The 22,618-nt window shown below is 35.9% G+C and overlaps 1 protein-coding gene across 2 annotated transcripts in view; it reads right to left on the reverse strand.

The window, feature by feature from the left end:
* GRB14 (growth factor receptor bound protein 14) overlaps positions 1 to 22,618 on the reverse strand; it is a 178,101-nt gene that overhangs the window by 126,849 nt on the left and 28,634 nt on the right. The window lies entirely within an intron of this gene.

Below are 22,618 nucleotides of genomic sequence, written 5' to 3' on the forward strand. Positions count from 1 at the left end.
ATTACATTAGGCTCACCCTCTGAGATAAGGCAACCCTACTCTGAATTCTTGGGTAGTAATTCTGTTTCTGCTCTTCCTGTAAGTGTCCCCATCCCACTGCACTGTTTGGGATTTTCACATATTTTACACACTCTTTGTTCTTTGACCAAATTAGGTAACATTTGTCCCTGGCATCTGTTACACCAGGTTTTCTTAACCTTCTCAACCTCTGCCCAGGGAAAGGCAAACACTGCCTCCTGAAGAAACTGGCAAAACCCCCTCCTCCATATCTGTGTGTTCACACACACACACACACACACACACACACAGCCCTTGGCACCAACCACTGCTGACACCCAGGGTTTGCTCACCCCCAGCCTGTGAGAAACCTGGAGTACTCCACTGAGGCAGGAAATCTTTGAGTCAAAGAGCTTACAGAATCCAAGTTCTTCATTTTTCTGATGTCAAAATTAAGACCCAATGAAGAGCAGTACTGGCCTGGGTCACACGTTGGGTGTGGTCTGTAGGACACGTTATGCAATGCAATGGCTAAGCCCAGTAGTTCCCCTGAGGGATAAAATCAGTAATACTAATCATGATTATAGCTAACATATTGATGCTGTGTGCCAGGCAAAGCCCTCATTCACATCCAATTCCCTGGAGTATGGTCTGGATTCCGTATGTGGGTTTTAAGAGAGTTTAATGTAAAAGCATATAGATATGTTGAGGTCATTCCAGCAAAATAAAAAAGAGTCATGTATTTGCAGATAACTTGAGCTAAAGACATAAAGAAGTATACTTTCATCATCATGATCATCATCAATCATTCCTATTTTCATCCAAAAGTCCTGCAGGCAACCATTGCTCCTTTCTGAAAATGATATAGTTTGAGCATTCTAACAGGAAAGTGAATCAATGGCTAATGTTTATCCCCTCTCTATTCTCAACAACTCTTTCTCTTTCTGTCTCTCATACACACACACACAAACACAGAGAGAGAGAGAGAGAGGGAGCAGACTGTCTTTTTTGCCAGAGAAAAGGGTAGGTGGAAACTGTATCTTTGGAATCACTGGAAATACTATTGCCCAGTAGTATTCCACTTCCCAGCATAAATTTTTAACCTCAAGAAAGAGTATTCATTGGTTAAAATGAGATCTCAATCGTGTCTCCCCTCTCTGGGCATTTTCTCATTTAGTGGAAATCCAGGGAGTATCCATTTGCAGACTTTATGCTCCTCCTCTAACTTCCATGGGTAAAAATTGTTATACCTGTGGTAACTGGGGACAAAAAGAAAAAAAACAAATCTCTGAAGAATGAGAACCTAAATAGTTTTGTCTTGTAGATTGACGTTAATATTGAGTTTACTCCCAGACACCTTGAAGATCTATACCAAGAATGATGGAATTCCCTCATTCACATTTTTGAAGCAAGCCAACAAACAAACTAGCTTTTGTATCCAGGAGGTTTACAAAAAAATGATTCTAAATAAAGAATTATGCAACATAAAAGGCGCAGAATACTACCAGACCTAGTACAGCCTAAGAGAATACAGAGGCATTTTTCTGTCAAAAGGGAAGTTAAAAAGAGATTTTCCTTCCCATAACTAACGAAGATATCTGAAACAATAAGGCAGATATCTTGGCACCAAAGAGCAAGTCCTCCCCTAGTGGCCCTTGTCCTTTTTGATTTGAGCCTGTAAAATGACAAAGGAAGCAGTTTGTCTCCTGGCCCCTCCCGGCCTTCCTATCCCTAAGGAAAATATGTCTTCCTTGCTTTATTCTCTCCCTTTCTCATCAAATCAAATGTCTTAACCCTTTATACTGGGAAAGATAACACATGTACAGAAAAGAAGTTCACAGACAAAATTGTGTGATGAATTATCACAAGGCAAACACTGATGTCAGATCATGAAATGCATTATTGTCAGTCCTCCAAAAGTCCCGCCCTCCAATCCAGATTTTCAGAGTAATCAACTCATAGTTTAACCGTAAGTATCCATCCGTACTCACAATAGAGTAGGTTGTCTGGTTTGGAACTTTAAATGGATTCATGCAGTATGATCCTTTTGTGCTTGACTTGGTTCCCTTTACACGTTATTTACCATATTTTTCCATGCTTTTACAAGTATCTGTAGTTTTTCTAACTCTTCTATTGTATGTAAATACCACAATTCATGTATCCATTCTACTACTGATAAACATCTGAGCTATTTCCAGATTTGGACTGTTATTAGTATTGTTGCAGTGAACATTTTGCACCCTTCTCTTGGTGCACATATGCATGCATTTCTGCATGGCATGTATGCAGGAGTGGCATTGTGAGGTCATGGTGTGTCTATGCTCATCTCCTGTAGATTCTGCCAGTTTCTCAGATTAATTGTACCAATTTTCACGACCACCAGCAATGCATACCTTTCCCCAGTTCTTCACATCCTTGACAATTGGAATATTATTAGAATTCTTACAATAGATATTCTGGTGCACGTACAGAGATACCTCATGGTGGAATTTGACTTTTCTTGATGACTCATGAGGTTGAGCACTTTTTCACGTGATTATTTGCCATTTGGACATTCTCTTTTGCTAAGTACCAATTCTCCTGCCCATTTTATGATGAGTTGTCTGTCTTTTTCTTATTTGTTTTATATTCCAGTTACTAGCTATTTTTAGTTATGTCTTGTAAATCTATTCTCCCATTCTATGTCTCACATCTTAGATCTCTTAATGGTATCTTTTGATAAACAGAAGTTCTTAATATAATATAGCCAAATTTATCTTTTTATGATGATATTTTTGTATAGTGCTTAGAAATTTTCCCTGTATATTCCAGAAATTTATTGTTTTGCTTTTCACATTTAAATCTGTGATCCACCTGATTTTTTTTTTCTAATGGTATGAAGGTGTGAAAATATAGAGGTTTTTTAATTTTTGTCCCCATAAATAGGTAATTGTCACAGGCTCATTCATTGAAAGGATTATTCTTTCCTCACAACTTTACAGTGCCTCTTTTGTCTAATTCAATTGTTCATCTATCCATGGGTCTTTTCTGGGCTCTCTCTTCTATTCCATTGGTTTATTTATCAATATTTATGCCAATATCACATTGCCTTGATTACTATGATTTATAAAAGGTCTTAATATTCAGTAGAACAAGGCTTTTCTCATTTTATTCTTCTTCAGTCTATTAATTTTAGAATTAGAGTCACAAGTTCTGCAAAGACCTGCTGGGATTTTGACTGGATTATATTAAATCTATAAATCAATCTGGGGAGAAATAATATTTTTACAAAGGCCCAATCCATGAAATTGCTACGTCTTTTCACTTGATTATATCTTTAATTTGTTGCAATGATGCTTCATGGTTTTTTTCATAGATACCTTGCACATATATTGTTAAACATGTTCTTAGATATCTGATATTTTTACACTATTTTGGATACCTTTTTAAAATTTGATTTTCTATCATTTGTTGTTGATGAGAAAAACAACTGATTTCTGTGTATTGATCTTTTTTTACCACATAATTACTTTCACACATTAATTCTAGAAATTTTACTGAAAACATTCTTAGGTTTTCAATGTACATGACCATATTATCTATAAATAATGACAGTTTCAATCATCGTCCTAATTTTTATATCTTTATGTCTTTTTTTAGTTTTACTACACTGCTTAGGAATTTGAGAACAATGTTGAGTATGAGTGTTGGTAGCACAGATTCTAGTCTTATTCCCCATCTCAAATGGATAGATACTAAATATAATATTGTCATACCCTTATCATAAGGAAGGAGGGTTCCCTCATATTCCTTGTTTGCTAAGAATTTTTATCATGAGTGGATATTAAATATTATTAAACAGCATTTCTGCAACTACTGAGTTGATTATATGGTTTTCCTCCATTCTATTGAAGTAATGAGTTATGTTGATTTTTTTAATGGTAAACTAAACTTGCATTCATAGAATAAACCCTACTCATTCTTTCTTACATTTTTTTTATATTTGTTTATAATTTTTGCATCTATGTTCATGAATGAGATTGGCCTGTAATTTTTCTCTCTCATAATATTCTTATGAGGTGTTGGTATAAGGTTATGATGGCCTTATTATAGATGAGGAGTGTCCCTCTTTTTATCTTTCCTTAAAGAGTGTATATATAACATTGGTGTTCTTTGTTCCTTAATAGTTAATACAATTTACTTATAAAGTAATTTGGTCCCGTGGTTTTCTTTGCGGGAAAGTTTTTAATAAATGACTTAATATTTTTAATAGTTATAGGACTACTCTAATATTCTTATTTCTTCTAGTGTCTATTTGACAAGTAGCATTTTATAGGAATTCATCTCTTTCATCTAAATTTTCAAATGTTTTAGCAGAAAATTATTCATATTTTCTTCTTAACTTTTTAATACCTAAAGGATTTATTGTGTTGGCCTATTCCTTATTCCTAACATTGGATATTTGTGCCTTCTCTTTTTTTTCTTGATTATATTCACCAGAATTTATGAATTTTAAAGCTTTTCAGGAATGACCTTTTTGTCTGTTTGTGTTTGATCTTGTTTATTTCCATTCTTATCTTTTCTATTTCCCTCCTTGCACTTTCTTTGGGTTTATTTGCTATTCTTTTTTTTTCCCTAAATTTTTCATGTGGATACTTATAGCTCATTGATATTTTGCTTTTCATATTTTCTAATATTCACATTTAAAGACATGTATTTCCTCTGAGGTATGACCATAGCTGTATCTCTCAAGCTTTAATGAGCTGTATTTTGATTATTATTCAGTTCAATGTATTTTCCATTATGATAGAGTTTTTTCTAGCTGTCTTTTTGTTTTGTTCTTTTTTTAATATGTAGTTTAGTTTCCTTGTTGTCACAGAATATATATGATTTCAGTACTTTGAAATTTGTTGAAACTTGCTTTTTGGCCCTGCATATGGTCAACATTTGTAATAGTATGTGTATGCTTGAAATGAAGGTATTTTCTGTGGTTGTTGGATTTATTGTTTTACATATATATATAAAACATCTCAATTAGGTCAAATGTGTCAACCATGTTGTTTAAATTCTCTGTATTCATAATGATTTTTTATTTGTTTATTCTACCATATTCTGAGAGATGTTATATTAAAATCCCCCAGTATGATTGTGGATTTTTTTTTTTACTGTATACGTTCTATTTTGCTTTATAGGTGTTAAGGCTATATTTTTAGAAGTTAATTTTAGTATATTATTTTACAAATTTAGAATTAGTAGGTCTTCTTGGTAAATTGAAGCAGTTAACATTTTGAGGTGTTCACCTTTATCTCTAGTAACTTTTCTGCCTTCACGTTTTTGTCTGATACTAATACAGTTTGGCTGATGTTTTATGGTACATCTTTTTTCCATACTTTGTGTCAACATTTTTTTTATCTCCATGTTTTAGAAGTGTCTTTTGTAAATGACATATGATTAAGTCTCTTTGCTCATTTGGTTTTTATCCAAGTAGATGATCATTGCTTTTAATTGAAGAACATTTTGGGTTAAATCTCTATCCCAAGAAGTGCTATCTCCTTATCTAACCATTTCTGTGTTCCTTTTCCCCTTCTTTCTTATCTTCTCTTGGATTATTTTGTATTATTTCGTGTTTTCCCCTCTGCTTATTCATTTGTCCCATCTGACTGATTCATTTTCCATCCTTTCCACCTTGCCCTGGGCCCCAGGAAGGTCAGCTTTATGGATGACATCAAAGAGCTTCCTTGCTTTCTGATTTCCGGTTGGTTTTGTTCAATGGAAGACACCAGTAAGAGATTGAAAAGTGGGAAGAATATGAAGTTGGGATATTTATTCTCTTTTTCCCCTGTCAGGTGGCATGGTTCCTCTCCTGCAATGCAATCTACTACATGTGTAAGTGTTACCTGACCTCTTTATGTAACCCTATGGGAATTTCAGGCTCAGAGAACTGCACAAATGCTGATACTCTGGCTACTGCTATTACTGTGAATGACAAACTGTCCTTTGTCTCTCACCCAGGAGTTTTGTGACTTTTGCCAGCATCCTTGAAACTACAGCAGGATAATTTGTCAGCTTGCAAGCTGAGCAAAATCTCAGACAATTCTTGACACAATGGAGTTCTGCACTATCTCCTTTTGTTATATTTTATTTTGTTTTGTTTAAACTTGGTCACACCTTTATAAAGAGCTCCTTTATTAAGCTCTCTTCAAATTACCCGGCTTGAATGTGCCATCTCTTTCCTTCATTATTAACTTGGGACTAATGCACATTTTTACTATTCTTTTAGTGATTATATCAGCTATCACAGCGTATATTCTTGACTTATCAAATTATATTTATTTAATTTTACCATCTTTCCAGATAATGGGAGGATATTAGAGCACTTTTGTATGAAATGTCCAGAATAAGCAAATCTACAGAGACAGAAAGTAGATTATTGGTTACCTAGGGCTGCATGGGTTGGGGTAAAATGGAGAGTGATTGCTAACGTGTATGAGTGTCTTTTGGGGGCGATGAAAATGTTCTAAAATTAATTGTAATGTTGGTTGTACAAATCTGTGCATATATTGATAGCTCTTGGATTGTACATTTTAAGTGGTGAATTATATGGTATGTGAACTCTATCTCAACATAGTTGGATGCTCCCTGGAGGGAGCTTCATTCACCTGGCATAAGTTTTCAAGGTTCATACATGTTGTAGCACGTGTAAGTACTTCATTCCTTTTTTACTGAGGAAAAATGGTCTATCGTATGTATATACATTTTTGTTTATCCATTCATCATTTGATGGATATTTGGATTTTTTCCACTTTTTGGCTATTGTGTATAGTGCCACAACGAACATTTGCATACAAGGTTTTGTGCAGACATATGTTTTCACTTCTATTTGGAATTGCAGAGCTATATGGTAGCTCTATGTTTAATCATTTAAGGAACTTCCAGAATATCTTCCAAGGTGTCTGCATCACTTTGCTTTCCAACCAGCAATATAAAAGGGTTCCGATTTTTCCACATTTTGACTAACACTCCAGTGGGTGCCAAGTGGTTTCTCATTATGGTTTTGATTTGCATTTCCCAAATGGCTAACAATGTTGAACATCTTTTATGTGCCTATTGGCCATTTGTATATCTTCTTTGGAGATACGTCTATTCATCTATTTAGGTCTTCTCTAGCTTCTTTCAACAACATTTTCTAGTTTTCGGATTATAAATGTTGTACTACTTTTAAAAAATTTATTACTAAGTACTTTATCTTTTTGATGCTAATGTAAGTGGAATTGTTTTCTTAATTTCATTTTTGGATTATTCATTTCTACTTTATACAAATCAAATTGATTTTTGTATATTGATCCTGTATCCTGCAACCTTGCCAAACTCACTTATTAGGTCTAATAGGTTTTTGGGTGTTTTTGTATGTGTGTGTGATTTCTTAGGATTTTTCACATACAAGATCAGGTCATTTGCAAATAGAGACTATTTTAGTTCTTCATTTCCAGTCTAGATACCTTTTATTTTATTTTTATTTTTTTATTCTTCTTTTTCTTTTTGCCTAACTGCCCTGACTAGAACCTCCAGTTCAATGTTGAATAGAAGTAGTGAGAACAGATATCCTTGTCTTGATTCTTACCATAGGGGGGAAAATTCAATCTTTCAGCATTAAGTATGGTGTTAGCTGTGTGTTTTCATAGACTTGACTTTTATCAAGTTGAAAAAGTTAACTTCTATTCTTAGTTTTGAGTGTTTTTATTATGAAGACTTATAGGATTTTGTTAAATGTTCTTTTCTGCTCAGCTTCATATTTAAAGGATCTTTTGCTACCTATAGAATTCTTGGTTGGCACTACTTTCTTTCAACACTTTGAATATATTCTTCCATTGCTCTGGCTTACTTGTTTATATTGAGAAATCAACTCAGTCTAATTGTCATTTATTTTGAAAGTAATCTGAGTCCTATTTACCTCCCCTTACTCTAAGGTTTCCTCTTACTTTGATTTTCAGCAATTGTTTTGTGTTGTACCTAGGTGAGGATTTCTTCTTATTTATTCTTCTTGCAGTCTGTAAGTGCTCTTGAATCTGTGACATAACATTTTTTGTCAACTTGGAAATGTTTTTAGCCATTATCTCTTCAAATAGTGCTCTTTCCCCTTTCTCTCTTTTCTCCCTTTCTGGGATTCTAATTATATATATCTTAGACCTTATCACTCTGCCTTCCTTGTCTTTTATGGTTTCTCATGCATTACCAAATTTTTTTTTCATACTTTATTCTAGACATTTTTTTCCTGACATACCTTTCTTTAGCTGTGTCCAAGATATTAATAGATCCATTCATTCATACATAAATTCATGTAAAATTATCCTATTTTTAGTATCTAAATACCTGTTAAAACTCGCAGTCTTGTTTCTTATCTCCTTGAAAGTAATGTGTTATTTAGAAGATGTGTCTGATAATGCCAATCTTTGAACCTCCCATGTGTCTATTATCTGCTATTCTTGTTATATTTGATTCATGTCTTATTGTCTCTTTAAACTCCTGGTTATTTATTTATTTTTGTTTACCTGACATTGATTTGCAAAATAACTTTTAGAAATAATTGGAGGCCTAGGACGATGCTAGCTTCCTTTCGAAAGGATCGTAATTGCTTCCGCCTGCTTCCAGGAAGTACTAGCAATCTGGAATTATCTCATCTGCTGATGACTCAAAGCTGAGCTCTAGGTCCTCCAAAGACTTACTACTTCTGATTCACCATTACTGCTAGAGTTCATCCTTTTGGTGACCCATCCCAAATCAAGGGGTGTTAACCAGGATTCCTTTCTCTACCTTGATAGTGCTCTATTGTCATAGCCCTCACAAGAGTATAAAAAATTGCTCAGCCTTTTAGCTATCCTCTAGAACTGACAAATGAGTTTCATCATCAAATCTTAGCCTATTCTATATTTTATTCCTTTAAAATAGGACTTTTGTAGCCCCTCTCCCTCCCCCCCCCCCCCCCCCACCGCTTACAGCTAGCTGTGCTAGCAAAGCAATTAGTAATTGTGGGAAAAGCTTAAGCATCTTCTCTCTGATCTAGGAGCCATACATTTTTTTCAGTGGCTTTTAGAAGATAAAGTCCACCCCTGAGTAATATAAAGCACAGGAGAATAATAGTAACAATTTAAGTTCTTCTAACATAGGAGGGTGGCCCCATGGCCAGCCAGTGCAGGAACCTATTTTATAGGAGCACAATCTACTGGAGATCCCATTATCTTCTGTTAAGTGGCCCTCTGCCATGAATGGCCATTTTAAGTAATCTTTGTGCCTAATTAAAAATGAAACTTCTAGGAGCAATAATTGACTTAACATGCAAAGCTACCTGCACTTCTTATGAATGTATTCATTTATCTCTTACCAGAACCTTCAGATGCTCAACCTATTTCATGTAAAATTTTTGGCATGCTTATAAGTTCCTATAATGCCCCAGTTAAGTCCCATTACTAAAAATGTTTCAGCAAATTTGTAATATTCCTTCCTTGCTTTGCAGGAAGAAATTTGGGGCTGCAAAACTACCAGTCTGACACTTTTATGAGCTACATTCCATACAATATCATTTTTTTAAATTTTTATTTATTTTATTATTTATTTGGTTGAGCTGGGTCTTAGTTGCAGCAAGCCGGCTCCTTAGTTGCAGCACATGGGCTCCTTAGTTGTGGCACGCAAACAGTTGTGGCATGCATGTGGGATCTAGTTCCCTGACCAGGAATCGAACCCGAGCCCCCTGCATTGGGAGCATGGATCTTAACCACTGCACCACAAGGGAAGTCCCACAATATCATTTTTTTAAGTGGAAAAGAACACCACAACAATACTCCAGGGAGCATACTTTCTTCTCCAGTCCTGGAAGCATGACGTTTCGTGAGTGCCTACCAGCACACCTGTGCGTGCCTGCCTTCATTAGATCAAAAATATGCACGCTCTCAAACTCCTGAGCTCCAGATGGCTCACAGAGATTCTGCCAGCTTTTTTTTTTTTTTTAAAGGAATTCCTTTATTTTTATTATTTATTTATTTATTTATGTTTAGCTGTGTTGGGTCTTCGTTTCTGTGCGAGGGCTTTCTCTAGTTGCAGCAAGCCGGGGCCACTCTTCATCGCGGTGCGCGGGCCTCTCACTATCGCGGCCTCTCTTGTTTCGGAGCACAGGCTCCAGACGCGCAGGCTCAGTAGTTGTGGCTCACGGGCCCAGTTGCTCCGCGGCATGTGGGATCCTCCCAGACCAGGGCTCGAACCCGTGTCCCCCGCGCCGGCAGGCAGACCCCCAACCACTGCGCCACCAGGGAAGCCCTCTGCCAGCTTTTTGTATGAAAGTATAAAATATTTTATATTTCAATTTTTATTACTTTCAGTGGCTCAATATAGTTCCTTTCTCATTAATTTTTTTAAAATATAAACAAATTAGGTATCTCTTATTTAAATAGCAATGCCAGCAAAGTGAAAGACTAGCCTCTGAATGAATGTCTTAAGCGAATACCAAGATTAGATTTTTAGAGGACGGAAGGAAGGAAGGAAGGAGGGAGGGAAGGAGGGAGGGAGAAAGGAAGGAGGGAAAGAAGGAAGAAAGGGCAAAAAGATTGAGATAGTGGCAAGATAAAGTAGAAATGAAAATTCACTTAAGGAGCATTCTACAGGAATTGAAATCTCAGGTAGTGGTTTTTAAACCAGCAATGCACTGTGGGTTTAGGCCTAAGGAAATCTGACAGTATACCCTGAAGAAAGGCTAATATACTCTTCTTTCCCTAGAGATTCTTTTTGCTCATGTTCTAAAGAACTTGGATTTTCCAAGAAAATCAGAATATACCTGTGAAGTTCAAATGCTTGCGTAAGAAAGCTCAGTGTCACTATTATAGTCCATTTATAGCAGGTATACAGATCCCAAAAGCCTGCATTCTCTGTATGAGCACTACCCATGGTTGTAGCTTATTTTCCTTTCCTTATGTTCAGCATTGACTATGACTTCCTTCTGTATATTTTGGTTATTGCTGTTATTTTTATTGTTATCTTGCTATGTGTGTGCTAGCCACCTGAAATATCAATAGTTTTTGGAATGAACCTGGTGATGGGTAGAGAGATTAATAATAATAATAATAATAATAATAATAATTAACAGCTTATTGTGATTACTATGCACTCCACAGTTTTGTGAGGGGCTAAAAGGCCTGCAGAATGGGTATAGACAAACCTCAGAAAAATGTTTTTTTGTTAAGGCTGTTCTGACTCTATATTTTCCATTTAATCATGCCCAGCCAATATGTCTTGGGGATCTCTCTTTTAACAGACACTCAAATATCAAAGGGATACAGGGAAGCTAGAGATAAGATTTCAACCTCCCTTCTGGTGCCAACCTAGTACTACTTAAGTCTCATGCCATTTAAAGCCTACTTCAATGTTCTCTTCCAGTCACCAAAGATCTCTCTCATAAGCGGGTTTACCCAATGTGCAGATGATGCCTGGATAATATGTATGCCGTTTGTTTAAGGATAAGATGGGTCATTCATTCCTTTCTTAAGTATTGATGCAGAGCATATTATCTATTGGGTATGGTGTTCTAATAGAAAGCCAAACCAGGCCTTGTATCAGCCTTCAAGAAATTTAGATAATATATTACCAAACACATAATTTTATAGGAGTACAATAATGACATTTTTTCGGCTTGAGATTGAAATCTAATCTTTGACCCTGAGCTGCTATTTTGCCTAATGGCAGATACTCAATTGAGTTCATCCTTTTTTATCCAGTGATTTCTCTTTGCCTTGTCCTCACATTCATAAGTTCTGCTCAGAATTTAGTTCAGAGTTCTATCCACTTCTCTCAGCATAACCCCCAGCCTCACCATAAGATAATACTTTTTGCAGAGACCTATGGTGAGCATTTTTATCCCTACCTTTAAGATCCATAGGAATATTTGGGAACCTCTTCTGCAAATCTTTAGGAAATGAGGAAGGTAGGAGAGGTGTATTGTTTTGTAGCCTCTCTTGGACTTGATATGCCAGGTGTCATCTCTTAATACACATGTATTAACAAAGAAAGTCCATCTTCCTGTTTTACAGATTGACCCATCTGGCCATCAGAACCCAAGTCCACCAAATATTTGAATCTTTTCCCCTTCTCATTCTGATTCCATAGCTAACTGGTTAGACCACATTGAGGGGTCAGTTTGTTTGACAGTTACATTTTCAGTATAAATAAGAAATTGTTTATTCTGGTTTCACATATCAGTGTTAAGCAAGTATCATATGCATTAATCTAATCAATTCCAGGTCATTTCTGAGTCTGCAAAGTAGAGGACTAGACTCTGGGCTGAGGTGAATTCAGACTATTACCTCTGTGAAGGCAGGGACTGTGTTTATCTTCATCATCACCCTTTATTTTAAAGTGCCTAGTCCTTAGTTGGTATTTGATATATCTTTTTATACATATATAAATGAATTTATTTATTTATTTATTTTTGGCTGCATTGGGTCTTTGTTGCTGCGCGTGGGCTTTCTCTAGTTGCGGCGAGCGGGGGCTACTCTTCATTGTGGTGCGCAGGCTTCTCGTTGCGGTGGCTTCTCTTGTTGCAGAGCATGGGCTCTATGCGCGCGGGCTTCAGTAGTTGTGGCTCGTGGGCTCTAGAGTGCAGGCTCAGTAGTTGTGGTTCATGAGCTTAGTTGCTCCACGGCATGTGGGATCTTCCCGGACCAGGGCTTGAACCCGTGTCCCCTGCATTGGCAGGCGGATTCTTAACCACTGAGCCACCAGGGAAATCCCAAGTATTTGATATATCTTAATGAAGAAAAATTTTACCTTCTTAGGCTTACTGGTAGCTAACTACTCAACTGGACTCCTTCTGGTGACATCAATCATACCACACAGGATTTCTTTTGAACTTCTTGCTAAGTTGTATTATTCTCATTTTATATATATGTTAAAACCAAGACTTAGATGACTTTCCTGTTGTCACAAAGTTAACAGAATGACTTTGGAACCTAGATGTGGAGAATTCCAAAGCCCTTTCCATTGCATCATGGTGCCTGTAGGAACAAATCAACAGAGATCCCAGCTAGCTAGAGTTATCAGGTAAAGCATCTTGGAAAAGATTTAATTTGAACTAGGTTTTGAAGGTTGTGCAGCAGCACAACATCAGCCAAGGTGAAGGGGCAAGATATTGCATGTTATATTGGGGAAATATTAAGTAATAAAGTTCAACTTAAGTGTATAAGCTATAAGTTATATGCTGATGGACAATGAATCTAGAAAGGTAGGACAGATCATTAAATTCTTGAATGGCAGACTGAGGAATCTGAACATTCTTTTATAAGTAAATAGGAAGCAAACACAGGTTTTTAAAGAAGATATGAAACACAATTAAACACAATCATCAATTAGAATGATGATTCAAGTTGACATGTTCCTCAATTAGAACTAAGGAGACTAGTTAAGATGTTACTGAAAATAGTGCAAGTAATGATAGTAAGGATGGAACAGTAAGGGAGAAGGCAAGTAATTTAAAGAGCTCCGAGTCTCAAGGCAACATAGGTAGGGGAATGAAGCACTAACAGAAACAGAGGAGTTAAACTGATGATGTAGGAAGATCATGCTTTTAGTGTTGTAGCCATTAAGTTTGTACTGCTTGTAGTATATCCAAATGTAGATGACCAGCAGGAAGTTGGGATATGAGACTATAGCTTGAAAAATTTCTGCTGGAGTCACCTATTTGGGATTCTTCTGCCGGGAGGCAATCATTGAAATCATGGGGTAAATGAGATTATCAGAGGCAAGAGTCTGAAAAGCAAAAAGTAAAAACTTGAACAAACCTCAGGCAGGAACATTTAGGGGACAGAAGGAGGAAGAAGAAGCCTCAAAGTAGACAGAGAAGGTGCGGTCAAAGAGGTAGGTAGTTATTACTTCCCTCAGGAGGTTATTTCTGCTAGTTTCAAGACTGAGAACTACTGTCTTAGTTTAATGATAGAAAATGATGGAAATAGCTAGGAGGAAGTAAGTTGGTAAATATGGATTAGACCAAGGCAAATTTGATGAGCTGAATAGAATTTTTTTCCGCGGCCATTTACTTTTAAAGTTTTTTTTTTACAATACTACTTCAAAACTGGCTTATTTTCCCAGGCATTCCCTCCCCACCACCACCATTTTGAATAAAAGTAATAGGCAATACTAATGCATAAAGGATTCCTGGTAAATTCTTAAAACATTCAGGGATATTCTTCTAAGCCGAGTTTTCGACTTGATTCAAATATGAATTGAATTATTAGCAACTGATGTTATAGTCGGCTTTGAATTGAAAATAGTCAGTTAATTGAATGACTTTATCCCAGCTATTAATGTACTCTTTTCTATTTCTAATATTTTGTCTCTGAAATACTAATCCCTGTTTGCCCTCTGGTTTCCAATCTTTGGTAAGTTAGATAATGTCATTTTACTTTTTTAAAAATTCCAACTTGGCATAAGTAACATTTGCTTCTCTAATCTTTAATAATGCTAAAGCCACAGAAATACTGTTCTATATTTGGATTTTTTGGGGGGTTGATAAACACACAGCATATTTCTATTGTATAAGTATGTGATACTCGTACAGAAAGCAGACAAAAAGTGAAAAAATGACTTTATTGCTCAAGATCAAAATTTGTTTGCTCAGTCTTTTTATTTTGAAGTATACTTGATTTACAATATTACACTAGTTGCATGTGTACAACATAGTGACTCTATATTTTTATAGATTATATACCATACAAAGTTATTATAAAGTATTGATTATATTCCCTGTGTTTGCTCAGTCATAATAAGAATATGCATATTTCATAGCTTTCTGAATATTTTTTGCTGATGTAAGCTTGTTCTTTTCGAATAATGAACAGAGGCTTTGTAAAATTACTTTTTAATTGGAGAAAGGAGTTTTTTCTTCAATTAATCTCTATTATTACTTTCAGCTGATATGAGAAACCCCAAAAAGAATCCTAGCAAATGCACAGACTTTTTAGAAAGTGTCAGTAATCTCTATATTTATTTGTTTGTTATTGTTACTTTTAAAGAACATTTTGATTGGTAAAAATTACAAAAAGGAACTGATGTCATAGTAAGTATGTTAGGAGAAGACAACTAGAATAAAAAAATTTTAAAAGATGAGTAACACCCAATGGCAATTTTACAGAATGTTCTTCAAAGACAAATAATCCATTATAGTGCAAGATGAAAACATCAAATATATTTATTTCTTGCCTAAAAAAAGTAGAAAATAAATTCAGCGGTACTAATCATTAATATAGATATTTACACTGGCACCTCACTTGCTGTGTGTATCAGGAGGTCATGGGTCATACAGTGAGTGCAAGGTACATGGAAAGCACACTGTGACAGCCAGCACTGCTCCACCACTCCTGGGTTCCCTTTCAGCATTTTGCCATGTATTGCAATTTCCTTGTCCCACCAAGTGAATTTGAAAATGTATTATTTTAAGTATTACAACCTTTAAATACTTTGTAATGAGAAAGACAGTGACCACAAAGTTGTGTCCTACAAAGACATTCACTGGTTATCTCGTTGAAGTACTTGAAGTGGTGGTTGAAATAAAAATTGAGTCATACATTTTTCTTTTACAAATTAGATAAGTGCTTCAAAGTTGCTGTACTTTTCTGCACTGGTAGGTGGGTCTCAACAGAATGCTACCTCGTAGATATTTTTTTGAAAAAAGACATGTTTTCATCCAGCACATCAAAATAAAGTGGATGTTTTAATAATGAGTGATTAGTAATTGTTTTTGAAACTCATTGATATAGAGAAAGTATTTTTGAAAATATATGATTTTGCTGCATTTTAACAGCAGATGTAAATATGACAACTATAAATTCTCTCATGACTGCTCTTTATTTTAAAAAATAACTAACATTTTACAATCTGTTTAACAATCTTCTGAAGATTTCAGTGGATCTTGCTAAAAGTGTAACAATGCAACAACTTCTGATTAGGTGTCAAAAACAAGTGGCTTTTACTCAAGAAGACACCAAGTTGCTGAATTTCAAAAACTGTTTGTGTAATTGGTAGATGGAATTGAAAACCTGGTATCATGATTTCCTAAGTATTTCCCTTGATGTACTCATTTCATTGGAATATAACATTTTTTGTAAATATCTTCTTCAGTTATGTTAGCCTTTAAAACCAAGTTTAAAAAGTTGAACCTTTAACTTGACTTTCATATTACTAAATGTTAAACTAAAACTTTCATAGAATTTCAGCATGTTCAATTATATGGTTTTCACTAAAAATAATTATCAATAACTTTAAGAGCAAAGATTTTATGTATCGTTAGTTACTTGAAAATTATTTAAACATTATTTCACCCTTAATCTAGACTTTAAAATCTTCTATTTATATACTTATAACTATATGTTATATTTCATACAATATAACAGTACAGTAGTAGATAATATATATATTATAAATAAATGTACACCTATGGGATACACACAATTTTTTCACTGTTACGGGTTTACTATTCAAATAGTTTAGAGTCTATTAAATCATTAAACTAGAATGAACAAAATAAAATGTTTTTCTGTGCAAACAATAATTGTATTGAAGACTAAACAGTACCTTAGTATTTATTATCACATAAGCACCAACAAGGGCTGCATTATGACTTTCATGGACCCTAGACACTTTGCCTTCATGGGCCTCTTCTTCCATAAAAATATTTTAAATTATATTTTATGACTGCATTGGCATAAAAATAAATATATTAATATTATTTGTATTCTCTAACCTAAAAGTTCATTTTTTTTCTTCTGATTTTTAAAATAAATTGAAACATTTTTATGTTTTAAATAGAGTATTGTGGGCCTTAGGCACTGTGCCACATGGATAAGTTGGCCCTGGCACCAACACCATAAGAGATGAAGTGCAGCTTCTCACATTCAGATTTTAGTGCCATAACTAGTACACCATTTGTTGCAGAATAACCACACATGAGGACCAAGTATACTTTGTAAGGAAAGACTCATGCAAAACACCGGGTATGTGTTTTCTCCAAATAATCAGTCAAAGACGTTAAGTCTTTCTGTTTGAAAGATGATGGAGTCCTCGGAACAGCAGCTAGGACAAGAGAAAGGAGAGAACACGGACCTGAAGCTACAACCTAGGAGCAGGTGGAATATGTTCAGGTACTACCAGCATCAGTAAAACAGTAGTGAGGGGTCCGATCTTCAATTAAGCTAAAGCCCAACTCTTCCCCATGGCCTACAGGTCTGACCCATCCCCTTCGTTCCTGTGTCCTTCACCAGGCTCCTATCACACTGGCCTGCCTGCTGTTCCTCAGACACAAACATACTAAGCTCAGTGCAGCCTAAAGGGCTTTGCTGGGACACTCTTCCCCCGTATTCGGGCAGTGCAGCTCCCCTGTGTCATCTAGGCCTCTGCTTACATGTCACCTCTCCAGACAGTCTTTCTTCGTCAACCCTTCCCTCACTCTATTACAACACCCTGTTTTATTTTCTTCATAGCATCAATCACTGTCTGAATCTGTCTTTATCATTAATTCATTTATTGATTGTCTATCACCCCAAATGGAACATAAGCACCATGGTTACAGAGGGTGTCTGTCTTGTTCACCTGTAGCTCCTCAGTGTGTGGAACAGTAGCTGGCATAGAAGAGATACTTTTCAAATGAATAAACTGAGGTCAATGTAACAGCTACTTCAATCCTTCCTTCCTCTGCTTCTACTCAAGCCCCTCAGTTCATGTCTCTGTCTACCACGCAACCTTTCCTTTTTAGGAATGTGAAATCTAGCTCAACACCTGGTTTAACATAATATACCTGAAAACTACTTTCATAACAGGATACAGGATAGTACAGTACAACTAGGCAGCTGAGAAAAACCTGCCCAAACATCTTAAATATTTATTAGTATTTATTGATGCTAATACACTTCACATGAGTATGTATCACAACATTATTAACTAACTGACACTCCACTGTTACATAAAACATCTTTGTGCTGTATCCATAACTTAGATGACAGTTTGGGTAAAATGACATAGCACATACAGTATACCCACTGATCATGTAATTGCTTCCCAAAAGTGGAGATGACGGCAGAGAATGCAATGTCTAATGTTTAACATGGGAACAGTATCATTTTCAGGGCCTCTTTCTCTAGCCACCAGAGCTGTTCCCAAGCAGGAAAGTTGTTGAAGTGCTTGATCGCCTGCTTTCATTCTCTGTGAGGCAGTTATCCTACTGCCCGCTGTCCAGTGGTCACTAATTGTTAATACTCAGCTTTAAACAACCGCAGAGGATGACGTTCAAGCCCTCCACACACCCCTAGACACTAGTTCTGACTTCTGTCACAAGTCCTTCTGTTGGAACCCCTTCAATTTTCCATGATTCTTCCTCAAACTGCATTACCCAACCATCTCCACACGCACTTACAAACCAATCAACCAAGAAGTATTTGTTTCCTGCTGATGGTGTGCTCAGTACGGTGCCAGAGCTTTGAGGAGATGGAGGTGAACTGCAAAAAACCATTCCTGTTCTTGAGAACCCATAGTTCGGATAAGAGACAAAATTACTGGCTGTAAAAAGTATTGACGAATGTTAACTAAACTTATTGTGGTGATCATTTTGCAATATATACATATATTGTGTTGTACACCTGACACTAATATAATGTTATATTTCAATTATATCTCAATTTTTTTTAAAGGTAAAATAAAAGCAAATCAATAAATTTTTAAAAAGCGTTGAATCTTAGAGGACAGAATACAATTACAGGAAGCGGAACTAGAGCCCATTCTCCAAGTAAGAGAAAAGAGCATTTCAGGCAAATGGATAAAGACATAAAGAAAGCATGAATATGGCTTGTTTGTGAACTTTGAGGAGACGATGAAAATGGAGTCTATGTTGGAAAAAAAAAAAGTGGGAAATGCGGTTAGTTAGCAAATGAGAACATATCATCAAGACGTTGAATGCTAGGCAGAAGCATTTAGATTTGTTTGAGTGGAAAACTTGGAATTATATTTACTCTCATCTTTCTCTCCATGTCCCAGATTTGTAGAGAAAATAAAAGACTTCTTTTTGTTGAATAATGCCTTCCTGGAAGTCTTCTATTTGTAGTAATGACAGTCAAACCCTCTGAAGGTATGTTAAGAATAGTTGCCGAAACCTCAGGCTGGGATTTTTAGCATTTATATGTTTTTTCATAAGGTTCTTTTGCTATTTTTAACCTTAAATAATTTGGTTTGGAAGAATGAAAGAAATGATCTTTAATGAGAGGTGACTTTTTTCTGACAGCGAATGGATTTTTCATTTCAGCTGGTCTTAGGGCATAGTGACTTTTTCAACTATCATAAGCTGCTTTTGGTTTGTCTCAGAACCTGGAATAAGGATATATTACATGCAGCTGTGCAATTCATGCCCTAAATTTTAATTTTTTTTTTAATTTAAAGCTTATTTCTATCACCCTGTGCCCTATATTATTGTTAAAGGATAGAAGAAAATTTGTGGAGCATGTATTATGGACCAGTGTATTAGTCAGGATAGACTAAGATCCAGGACAGGTAAAGAACCAGATTCTGGTGGACATTAGTAAGGTCTGCCAGGACCAGGCATCAGGCCAGTGTGCTTCATAAGTTTTATTTAATCTTCACAAAAGCTTTAAGGAGTAATATTATCCTCATTTTTGCACATGAAAAAACCAAAGTGGTGTGGTGATGTAGAAAGACATTTGGGTAAGAGATCCTGGGTTGGGATCTCAGTTCTGTTACATACTTAGTTGTAAGACAAATCAGCTGATATGTCACTCCTATACAATTAAATTGTGCACGTCACAACTGGATGATTTTCCTGATCTCTCATTAGTATTAGGTGCCCCTCCTCTGTCTTCCCATAGCAATCTGTGCTACTTTCTCATCATCACCATTATTGTATTATAACTATTGTTATAATGGTAAGTTTCTTAAGGAAAGAGCTGTTCTTATTCATAGTTTTATCCCTTGTACCTAGTAGAATATCTGGTACCTGGTAAGCGTTTAATATTTACTGAGGGAATAAATTCAAATACTTAACTTTCTAGTCATCTATTTCGCTGAAACATCAGATGAAAATACAGATGTTGATAATGGTATGAAATAACTTGCCATATTCCAGAAAAGCATAGCCAAAAATATGTATTTTTACAAGTTCCTAGGGTTTTGTATCTGTAAGAAAATCACTTGATATTACACAGTGGCAAACTATATGTAAAACTCACAGGTGTGTTTATTTACTATTGTATGAGGTTCCTAGGGCTGTCGTAACAAAGCAACACAAATTATGTGGCTTAAAACAACAGAAATTTACTATCTCATGCTTCTGGAGGCTAGAAGTCAACAAGATTGGTTCCTCTGAGGGCTGTGAGGGAAAACCTGTCCCATGCCTCCCATCCTGGCTTCTGGTGACAGCCAGCAATCCTTGCTTTTCCTTGGTTTGTAGATGCATCATTACAATAACTGCCTTCTTCATATGGCCTTTTCCCTCTGTATTTCTCCCGTCTCTTCTTTTTTTTTTCTTTTTTTCATTGAGGTAGAGTTGTTTTACAATGTTGTGTTAGTTTCTACTGTACAGCAAAGTGGAGTTCCCTGTGCTATACAGCAGGTTCTTATTAGTTATCTATTTTATACATATTAGTGTATATATGTCAATCCCAATCTCCCAATTCATCCCACTACGACCACCCACCCCCCACTGCTTTCCCACTTGGTGTCCATATGTTTGTTCTCTACATCTGTGTCTCTATTTCTGCCTTGCAACCAGTTCATCTGTACCATTTTTCTAGGTTGCACATATATGCGTTAATATACGATATTTGTTTTTCTCTTTCTGAATTACTCTGTATGACAGTCTCTAGGTCCATCCACGTCTCTACAAATGACCAAATTTCGTTCCTTCTTATGGCTGAGTAATATTCCATTGTATACATGTACCACATCTTCTTTATCTATTCGTTTGTCGATGGGCATTTAGGTTGCTTCCATGGCCTGGCTATTGTAAATAGTGCTGCAATGAACATTGGGGTGCATGTATCTTTTTGAATTATGGTTTTCTCTGGGTATATGCCCAGTAGTGGGATTGCTGGGTCATATGGTAATTCTATTTCTAGTTTTTTAAGGAACCTCCATACTGTTCTCCATAGTGGCTGTATCAATTTATATTCCCACCACAGTGCAAGAGAGTTCCCTTTTCTTCACACCCTCTCCAGCATTTGTTGTTTGTAGATTTTCTGATGATGCCCATTCTAACTGGTGTGAGGTGATACCTCATTGTAGTTTTGATTTGCATTTCTCTAATAATTAGTGATATTGAGCATCTTTTCATGTGCCTCTTGGCTATCTGTATGTCTTCTTTGGAAAAATGTCTATTTAGGTCTTCTGCCCATTTTTAGATTGGGTTTTTTGTTTTTTTGATATTGAGCTGCATGAGCTGTTTATATATTTTGGAGATTAATCCTTTGTCAGTCGATTCTTTTGCAAATATTTTCTCCCATTCTGAGGGTTGTCTTTTTGTCTTGTTTATGGTTTCCTTTGCTGTGCAAAAGCTTTTAAGTTTCATGAGGTCCAATTTGTTTATTTTTGTTTTTATCTCCATTACTCTAGGAGGTGGGTCAAAAACGATCTTGCTGTGATTTATGTCAGAGTGTTCTTCCTATGTTTTCCTCTAAGAGTTTTATACTGTCCAGTCTTACATTTAGGTCTTTAATCCATTTTGAGTTTATTTTTGTGTAAGGTGTTAGGGAGTGTTCTAATTTCATTCTTTTACATGTAGCTGTCCAGTTTTCCCAGCACCACTTATTGAAGAGACTGTCTTTTCTCCATTGTATATCCTTGCCTCCTTTGTCATAGATTAGTTGACCATAGGTGCATGGGTTTATCTCTGGGCTTTCTATCCTGTTCCATTGATCAATATTTCTGTTTTTGTGCCAGTACCATATTGTCTTGATTACTGCAGCTTTGTAGTATAGTCTGAAGTCAGGGAGTCTGATTCCTCCAGCTCTGTTTTTTTTTCCCCTCAAGATTGCATTGGCTATTCGGGGTCTTTTGTGTCTCCATACAAATTTTAAGATTTTTTGTTCTAGTTCTGTAAAAAATGCCATTGGTAATTTGATAGGGTTTGCATTGAATCTGTAGATTGCTTTGTCATTTTCACAATATTGATTCTTCCAGTCCAAGAACATGGTATATCTCTCCATCTGTTTGTGTCATCTTTGATTTTTTTCATCGGTGTCTCATACTTTTCTGAGTACAGGTCTTTTACCTCCTTAGGTAGGTTTATTCCTAAGTATTTTATTCTTTTTGTTGCAGTGGTTAATGGGCGTGTTTCCTTAATTTCTCTTTCTGATCTTTTGTTGTTAGTGTATAGGAATGCAAGAGATTTCTGTGCATTAACTTTGTATCCCGCAACTTTACCAAATTCATTGATTAGCTCTAGTAGTTTTCTGGTGGCATCTTTAGGATTATCTATGTATAGTATCATGTCATCTGCAAACAGTGACAGCTTTACTTCTTCTTTTCCAATTTGGATTCGTTTTATTTCTTTTTCTTCTTTGACTGCCGTGGCTAGGACTTCCAAAACTATGTTGAATAATAGTGGCGAGAGTGG

Source organism: Balaenoptera acutorostrata, chromosome 8 (genome assembly GCF_949987535.1).
Source record: "Balaenoptera acutorostrata chromosome 8, mBalAcu1.1, whole genome shotgun sequence".
NCBI lineage: Eukaryota > Metazoa > Chordata > Mammalia > Artiodactyla > Balaenopteridae > Balaenoptera > Balaenoptera acutorostrata.